The following is a 9,595-nucleotide window of genomic DNA, read 5'->3' as shown; positions in this document are numbered from 1 at the left end:
TAGTACCATATCACCCTATTAGAGCACTTCGCTCTCGCTCTGCAGGCCTACTTGTTGTTCCTAGAGTATTTAAAAGTAGAATGGGAGGCAGAGCCTTCAGTTTTCAGGCCCCTCTTCTGTGGAACCAGCTTCCAGTTTGGATTCGGGAGACAGACACTATCTCTACTTTTAAGATTAGGCTTAAAACTTTCCTTTTTGCTAAAGCATATAGTTAGGGCTGGACCAGGTGACCCTGAATCCTCCCTTAGTTATGCTGCAATAGACGTAGGCTGCCGGGGGATTCCCATGATGCATTGAGTTTTTCCTTTCCAGTCACCTTTCTCACTCACTATGTATTAATAGACCTCCCTGCATTGAATCATATCTGTTATTAACCTCTGTCTCTCTTCCACAGCATGTCTTTATCCTGTCTTCCTTCTCTCACCCCAACCAATCACAGCAGATGGCCGCCCCTCCCTGAGCCTGGTTCTGCCGGAGGTTTCTTCCTGTTAAAAGGGAGTTTTTCCTTCCCACTGTCGCCAAAGTGCTTGCTCATAGGGGGTCATATGATTGTTGGGTTTTTCTCTGTATCTATGAAGCGCCTTGAGGCGACTTTTGTTGTGATTTGGCGTTATATAAATAAAATTGAATTGAATTGAATTGAACTGAACATCATCATTTGGGTTGTCTAGACCAAAATACAAAATTTTGCTCTACAAGGGCGTGATATCCACCCATGAGGACATTATACTGCCACTGTTGTATTGAAATTTAAATCGAATGCCCTCATATGTGGATCTCATTTTTCTCAGAAACAAAAATCAGGTTAAAAAAAAATCTGGTAATTCTTTGTTTTTACATTCATCAGGTCCCACTCAGCCCAAATAGCAAAGAGAAACAAAAAATCCATGCCATGGAAGAGTTTGGGTCTTAGGAGGTTAAATCATTTTTTGCCTTTTAAAGAACTTATTTTAACATTTCACTGAACAACAAAAAAACCCTCCCTAACAAAAAAGGCAACTTGAAGGGCCACATTGCACTTTATTTCTTAATGTCAATATACTGGCCACAAGTAGGGCTGATGTGGCCCCCAGGTTAGAGACCCCTGGTTTAAACCATCATCTGATGAAGAATTAAAGGTTATTTTGTGTTTAGTTCTACTCCACTTTTAAATGCAAAAGAATTCAAGGGTCCTTTGCAAATTCATTAAAAATGATAACAAAATCTTCTTTGTACCTGAAAAATGCATCACCGACCAAGAATTATTACGTTTTTTGATTAAATATGTTCAAGGATCTGTTTTCACAGTCATGATAGGGCTCTATTCTGTTTATTTGTACTGAAAAGCTAAACCTTTTCATTTCAGATGCTGATAATTATGAAAGCCAAACAGTGCATAAAACAAATAATTACAAGTCCTTGATTCAGAGCATTTCCATAGAGAGGCACTTTGCATCAGCAGCACCATGCTCCAGTGCTCTGGGAGAGTTTATAGTCCTGAGAGTTGAACACTGGATGACTGACAGCTGTCCTTCATCACAACAGAAGCCACAGAAATCCTCCTCATCAAAAACATGACTTTGATCTGCGTCCTCATCTGGACTCTCCTCTGCTGCTGCTTCACAGGTAAAGTCCAGAGAATCAAACTCCTCTCCTCTATCAACATCTGTCCCTCTGAAATGAAGCCCACAAAACCATGAAGCTGCTTTATGTTTTTGTCTCTGTATCCTCAGAGTCCAGAGGACAGATCACAGTGACTCAGCCTGGAGCAGTGAGCTCTGCTGTGGGAGGAACTGTGAGCATCAAGTGTAGGACCAGTCAGAATGTTTATGTTCATAGCAACTACCATATTTTAGCCTGGTACCAACAGGGTGATGGAGACGTTCCCAAACTGCTCATTAAGCGTGCCTATGAGCGAATATCAGGGATTCCAGCTCGTTTTACAGGCAGTGGATCAAACTCTGACTTCACTCTGACCATCAGTGGAGTCCAGGCTGAAGATGCAGCAGTTTATTACTGTCAGAGTTTTCACTATCCTAACAGTCAGGATGTGTTCACACAGTGAAAAACAGTCGTACAAAAACCTCCCTCAGTCAGACTGAACAGAAACTGAACTGAGTGCTGCAGCTGGAAGATACTGCAGAGACTGATACAGTTCACTGAGGACACACACACACACACACACACACAAATAAATGCTTTTTATACCTTAGTGAGGACATCTAGTTGACATAATGCTTTCCCCAGCCTCTTACCCTAACCTTAAAAATGAATCCTGAACTCTAACACCTAGCTTAAATCTTAAATTAACTGTATCCCTGACACTAAACCACATTTTGAGCCTTGTGGCTATTTAATAATAGGAGACCAAAAAAAGGTGACTTGACCATTTCTTCACCTGAGAAAGTCTTGGGTTGTCAGTGTTCTTTGGGTCATTATCTATTTGCACTGTGAAGTGCTGTCCAATGACTTTCCAACTGCTCCAATGAGTAACATTGGCTCCAACATCTTTGACAGATGATGTGATATGCTTCAGATCAGTTTTCCTTCTTCATCATTTTCTTTTCCAATTATGCTGATAAAACTTCATCTTGGAACTGTTCCTGATTTTTCTGTGTTTTTCTGGCAAAGTCTAATCCAGTCTTCCAGTTCTTGAGTGTAACCAGCAGTTTGTAACTGGCAAGAGTTTCCTTTCATGAAGATGACTCTTGATCTCTTGGTGGTAGACTTTGACTATGATACAGCCACCTGGGGCTACTGTAGCTCAGAAGCATCCATCCAATGCATCCATCTCAGTCTAAATGTGTTTGAATGTTGTATAGAAAGCATTGCAGTAGGAAAAGCATACAAAAATGTTCTTGTATTTCTTTATGGGTGAATGAGCAGTAAAGCACTATAGAAAAACCAGTCCATTTCCCCCTTAGAGAGTATTTTAGACTAATGAATATGACGTGTAAAGTACTCAAAATTAATCTGTGGTAGAGGTTTTTTCCTTAAACTATGAATTCTGTCCTCATTCGTTTCAGATTTCTTCTGTGGTCTTTTAGGCCTTATTTGTGTTGTGCTGGCCAACACAATCATTCCTTTTAAAAATGAACCAGGTTGTTGATTTTGATAGTTCATTTGACCTCATATGCAGGGATCTAATTAACAACCAATAACTGCAATCAGATAATTTGAAATCAACTCATCTGTTTAATTTGTCTTAGAAAAATGACGGGACAGGCTTTATCTGTTGATGAAATGGCTTGAAGACAATTGCTCAGTTATTTTTGAGCCTCTGAAAAAAATAATTAAAAACAGGAGTATCCTTGTGGCAAAGACGTCCACATGTTATCTGCTCCAATACAGGACCAAATTTAGAGAACTTACTTTGAATTTCAGTAAAATGTTAATTTGATTGATCCATTACGAAACAGCATTATTAGACTGATCCAAGTCTGTGCTGACTTAGAGCCACAGCAACCAAAACAAAACTAGACCAGGGGATGTTAAAATATACTTTTCTGAATAAATGTGAATCATATCATTTAGATGTTTTTACAAATGTCTCTCAAACCATGTTGACTGATCGAAATGACACCTGTGAATTCACATTGTGATGACTGCTTGTGATGTAATCCTGTTGAAGTCAGTCAGATGATTTCCATAGAGAGGCACTTTGCATCAGCAGCACCATGCTCCAGTGCTCTGGGAGAGTTTATAGTCCTGAGAGTTGAACACTGGATGACTGACAGCTGTCCTTCATCACAACAGAAGCCACAGAAATCCTCCTCATCAAAAACATGACTTTGATCTGCGTCCTCATCTGGACTCTCCTCTGCTGCTGCTTCACAGGTAAAGTCCAGAGAAGCAAACTCCTCTCCTCTATCAACATCTGTCCCTCTGAAATGAAGCCCACAAAACCATGAAGCTGCTTTATGTTTTTGTCTCTGTATCCTCAGAGTCCAGAGGACAGATCACAGTGACTCAGCCTGGAGCAGTGAGCTCTGCTGTGGGAGGATCTGTGAACATCAAGTGTAGGACCAGTCAGAATGTTGGTGTTTGGAACAACAACCATCTTTTAGCCTGGTACCAACAGAAAGATGGAGGAGTTCCTAAACTGCTCGTTTACTTTGCTAGCACTCAATATTCAGGGATTCCAGCTCGTTTTACAGGCAGTGGATCAAACTCTGACTTCACTCTGACCATCAGTGGAGTCCAGGCTGAAGATGCAGCAGTTTATTACTGTAAGAGTTTTCACTATCCTTACAGTCAGCGTGTGTTCACACAGTGAAAAACAGTCGTACAAAAACCTCCCTCAGTCAGACTGAACAGAAACTGAACTGACTGCTGCAGCTGGAAGATACTGCAGAGACTGATACAGTTCACTGAGGACACACACACACACACACGCACACACACACACACACACACACACACACAAAATAAAGTGATTCATCACAAATTTGTGTCCTACTGCTATCGCATGCATGTTGTGTTCAACTTTCAAATATATATTTAACTAAAGAACAAACGTGGGCCATTAACAGATACCAGGATAAGTCTTGTTCATGACCTTTGACCTTAGAAGTGGAACAAATCCACTGAATCTATATCAAGATAAAATAATCTGAATCCAAAAATCTGAAAATGTTCCTGATCAGTGAGGCTCAAAATAAAAACAACACACCTGTGAATTTAAGTGTAAACATATTGTTCTGTCCTCACTAGATGTGGGCGTGATTTAGCTTATCCAGTTTGACAGACAGTGAACAGAATGAGAAGAAGAGAATGCTTTGAACTGAGATTCTTCTTTACTTCGATCTGCATCTCCAGTTTACAGGCCATGTTACTGAGGCTTCTTATACATGGTATCCCTTATCCATTTTCATTTCTCTCCTTTCTCTTTTCTTTTTGTAAAACTAAATAAACACAAAACAGATAATTCCCTTCTCATTCACTGAACATACATAATGTACTAATTTAAACTTAGTTTTCATGACAACCAGCAAAAAACATAAATCTTAAGGTTGCCTAAATTAAACATAAACATCACCTTCAGTTAACTAGCATTATTGATCATAGCAAGTTAGCAAACACATGCTAATATACAGTCGCTAGCACACAAGTAGCTTTACAAATGAGTAATGACCACACAGCTGAAATAGTAACTCAGTATATGCACATTACACATGCATCACAAATCAGATAGTTAAGGTTATAGTATGTAATGAAAACTTACAGGCATGCGTGGGCAAAGGTTTCACCTCCACTGAGCACTTGTAGCAAACTAGCTGGGCATAACAACTTCCCAAGTACCAACTGTGGCCACAAGAGGGTGCCAAATCATACAAACAAAAGCATATTACCACATTAAAGTTATACCAACACACTCCCCGCCTGGTATAAATTATTTTATACCACTACTTCTTTTACTTTACTGTTTAGTTTCCTGTATACTTCAGTCTTTCTTTATAGTTTCCTTGGGGAACAGAAGGATGAGCTGAGAAACTGGACGTAGGTAAATCCGTGGAGCACCTTGTTTCACAACCCTAACCTCCACCTTTCTGATTTTATTATCTTGACTAGGGATGTTCTTAACAATGAGACCAATAGGCCATTCATTTCGCTTGGTTTGGTCATCCTTCAGTAAGACAATGTCTCCGACTTGCATGTCCCTTTTGTCATTGATCCACTTCTTTCTGGACTGCAGTGTTGTCAAATATTCTTGTCGCCATCGTTTCCAAAAGATGTCGGCTAGACATTGGACATGTCGCCACTGTTTCCTGTATAGGGTCTTTCAAGTCAAACACCCCTTTGGGAGCAGACACAACATTTGCCTTCTGAGTAAGAAGCATTGCTGGTGTCAAGACTGTCGGTGACTCTGGATCTGTACTCACCGGAACCAATGGACGAGCATTCATAATTGCCATCACTTCTGCCATCAAGGTGACAAGGACTTCATGAGAAAGACGGGTAGGCCCAGACTGCAGCAGCATGGCATCTAAGATCCGACGAGCAACACCAATCATTCTTTCCCATGAGCCTCCCATATGGGATGAGTGTGGTGCATTAAAGGTCCATGAGCAGCCTTCATTACTAAGGTAATTTTGGACCTCTGAGTCATCTGTAAAGATCCTTAACTCTCTACAGGCACCGACGAAGTTGGTTCCACGGTCAGACCTGAGAACCTCGGAAGGTCCTCGTATGGCAAAAAACCTTCTTAAGGCGTTAATAAAGCTTGAGGTGGACATGGATTCAATCACCTCTATATGCACTGCTCGTGTTCCTAGGCACGTAAACAACACTGCCCATCGCTTGTTTTCTGCTGTGCCTCCTCTTGTTCGTCATGACACTACACTCCATGGTCCAAAGACATCTAGACCAACTCTGGTGAACGGGGGTTCTATGGAAAGCCTATCCTCAGGCAAGTCAGACATCTTTTGCTCTTGAGGCTTTCCTCTGAGTTTGCGGCATATGACACATCCATAGATCAAGCTAGAAACCAACTTTCTTGCGCCAGTTATCCACAAACCGGCTGAGCGAAGTGCCCGCTCAGTTAAGTGGCGACCTTGGTGGGCAACTTCCTGGTGATGATGTCTCACTAACAAAGTTGTCACATGGTGTCTCTTTGGGAGTATGACTGGGTGTTTTTCATCATATGGAAGGTCAGCTGAAGAGAGCCGTCCACCTACTCTAAGCACTCCATCCTGATCGATAAAGGAGTTCAACCTCCACAGAGGACTTGCTTCGGAAATTTGTTTCCCTCTCTCCAATTGTCTCACTTCTTCCGTGAATACTAACTGTTGAACACTCCAGATCACTCTAAATTTTGCCTGTGTTTGTGGATTTTGAGGGACTTGTTTTGAAAGCCTGGACCTGTATCTTGCCACGCTGATGAGCTTCGCCATTCCATTTATCAGAATTTTCCATGAGGAGAACCGTTCAAATCTCTGTGGACTGAGAGGTCTATCAGTAGCCTTAGTTGTCAGGGTGCTGACTTCTGGGTGAATCTCTGCATCGTGCTGTGGTTCAACAAGGTCAAACTTACTTAATGTCACTGATGGGGATACCTGTTGTTGGGCCTGCTTTAGGAACTGAGGACCAGTGAACCAGCTTGTTTTGTGCAGGAGACTTGCTGCAATCGGCCTTGTTGCGATGTCAGCTGGGTTGTTCTCTGTTGCAACATAATTCCACTGCGTGCATGTAGTGGACTTCCTAATTCTGGAGACTCTGTTGGACACATAGATGTAAAACCTTCGCGAAGCATTATAGATGTAGCCTAGCACAATTTTGCTGTCTGTGTAATATCTTACGGCATGCAGCTCAAGGTCCATCTCCTGACAAATGAGCTCTGCCACCTCTACAGCAAGAACTGCAGCACACAGCTCCAATCGGGGGATGGTATGTGCAGGCTTGGGTGCTAGCTTGGATTTACCCATGACAAACCCGATGAAGCACTGTCCTTGTTTATCAATAGCTCGTATGTAGGCAACTGCTGCAATAGCCATTGACGAGGCATCTGAGAAGACACAAAGCTCTTGGTGCTGCATGGAGGACAGAGAAGACGGAATATAAGGCCTGGGTATGTGCAGAAGCTCTACCTCTGACAGGGAGTCTTTCCATGCATTCCATTGTCTTTCTTTGGCAGGTGGAAGAGGATCATCCCATTCACATGGTTCTGTGGTAAGTTCTCTGATGAGGGCTTTGCTTTGGACAGTGATGGGAGCAATAAAACCTAACGGGTCATACAAGCTGTTGACTGTAGAGAGTATGCCTCGCTTAGTGAAGGGTCTTTCTTCCTTGGAAACTTGGAAGGTGAAAGAATCTGATTCAAGACTCCAGCTCAGTCCAAGGCTACGCTGAACAGGAAGAGGATCTGTCCCTAGGTCTAGGTTTTTCAGGTCCTTGGCCAGATCATCAGCTGGAAATGCATCCATTACCTTGCTACTGTTTGAGGCAATTTTGTGTAGCCGTAAATTGGACTCAGCTAACATCTTCTGTGTTCCTTGAAGAAGACTGATGGCTTCTGTTTCTGTAGGGAGTGAAGTCAGACCGTCGTCGACATAAAAGTTTCTGGTAACAAACTCCCTTGCATCTTTGCCGTGCTCTGCCTCTCCTGCTTGAGCTGCTTTTCTCAGCCCATAGATCGCCACAGCTGGTGAGGGGCTATTGCCAAACACATGCACTGTCATGCGGAACTCTGTCACATCTTCTGTGAGGTCATTGTCTCGGTACCAGAGAAAACGTAGGTAGTTCCGGTGATCTTCCCTTACAGTAAAGCAGTAGAACATCTGTTCCACATCTGCAGTTATTGCTATAAGCTCTTTTCAAAACCGCAGTAGCACTCCAACCAAAGTGTTGTTCAAGTCTGGACCACTTAAAAGGACATCATTCAATGACACCCCCTCGTGTTTGGCGCTTGAGTCAAAAACTACCCATATTTGTCCAGGCTTTTGCGGATGGTATACTCCAAACAATGGAAGATACCAGCACTCTTCCTCAGGCTTCAAAGCAGGTGCTAACTCTGCTTGCTGACTGTCAAACATCTTCTGCATGAACTTAACAAAGTGATCTCTCATGTCTGCCTTCCTGTCGAGACTCCGCTTGAGAGTATGCAGTCGTTTGAGAGCCTGCTGGCGGTTGTTTGGCAGTCGCTGCCTATGTGTTACAAAGGGCAGAGGCGCGACCCAACTATTAGAGTTGTCTTGGTACATCTCGCTTTGCATGATCTTGAGGAAACGTTCATCTTCCAGTGAAGGTCCTGGTCTCTCATCGTCTTCGCTCTTGATGAACACTGTATCACCGAGGTTGTCTGTTTTGACCCCGTGATAAGTATCCATGTGGCTTTGAGTAGTGCATCTCTGCTGGACTGCTAACAGCTTTTCCTTTGCATTCATACTGTTGAAGCACGGGCTGAGATATGATGGTCTCCCATTGAGCAGCACGTTAGTTTTATAGGTTCTCACAGCAGAGCTCGGCTTATGTGTGCGCCCCAAACAGACATCTCCTATGACTACCCAGCCAAGGTCGAGCCGTTGAGCAAATGGAGCATCTGCTGGTCCATTGTGTTGTTCTCTCACTTTATGCAAATTCAACACATCCCTTCCTAGGAGCAGAAGGATTTGTGCGTCTAAATTGATGGGAGGGATTTTGTGTGCAATGTCCTTCAAGTGAGGAAAATGTTGTGCAACTTCAGGAGAGGGTATCTCAGACCAGTCCTCTGGAATCATATCACATTCCAGCAATGGAGGTAGAGGTACCTTGGTGTTGCCATCAATCGACTCTATGATGAAGTGTTTGGCTTGCTTTCCACTCATTTCCATTATGCCTGAGCACGTCTTGAGTGTGTATGTCTCTGTGTTCCCGTCCACCTCGAAGATGTCGAAAAACATGGATCGTGCGAGACAGCGGTTGCTCTGATCATCTAAGACTGCATATAGTTTGATTGCTTTCTCTCTCTTGCCAGAAGGATAAACCAGAGCTAGACAGATTTTGGCACAAGACCTAGGGCTATGCCAATCTCCACAGACTTCAGTGCACATGGCTTTAGCTGAGGTTGACACTGGCATGGCTTGAGGCTCCCCGCCATGCTTTCCTGTCTCTAGTGGCAGTCTGAAGTCGTGAGGGGGTG

General features: G+C 42.9%; 2 pseudogenes; both read left to right on the top strand.

Annotated features, from left to right (window-relative positions):
- Nucleotides 1–1,060: 1,060 nt before the first annotated feature.
- Nucleotides 1,061–2,044, top strand: LOC146363549 (Ig kappa chain V region K-25 pseudogene; annotated as a pseudogene).
- A 1,720-nt stretch (nt 2,045–3,764) lies between these two features.
- Nucleotides 3,765–6,188, top strand: LOC146363548 (Ig kappa chain V region 120 pseudogene; annotated as a pseudogene).
- The last annotated feature ends 3,407 nt before the right edge of the window (nt 6,189–9,595 follow it).

This window comes from Perissodus microlepis, chromosome 22 (genome assembly GCF_051167445.1).
Source record: "Perissodus microlepis isolate ML-2025 ecotype Zambia chromosome 22, ASM5116744v1, whole genome shotgun sequence".
Taxonomy (NCBI): domain Eukaryota; kingdom Metazoa; phylum Chordata; class Actinopteri; order Cichliformes; family Cichlidae; genus Perissodus; species Perissodus microlepis.
Note: the sequence above shows the minus strand (reverse complement) of the source record. Positions and strands in the feature narration are given on the sequence as shown.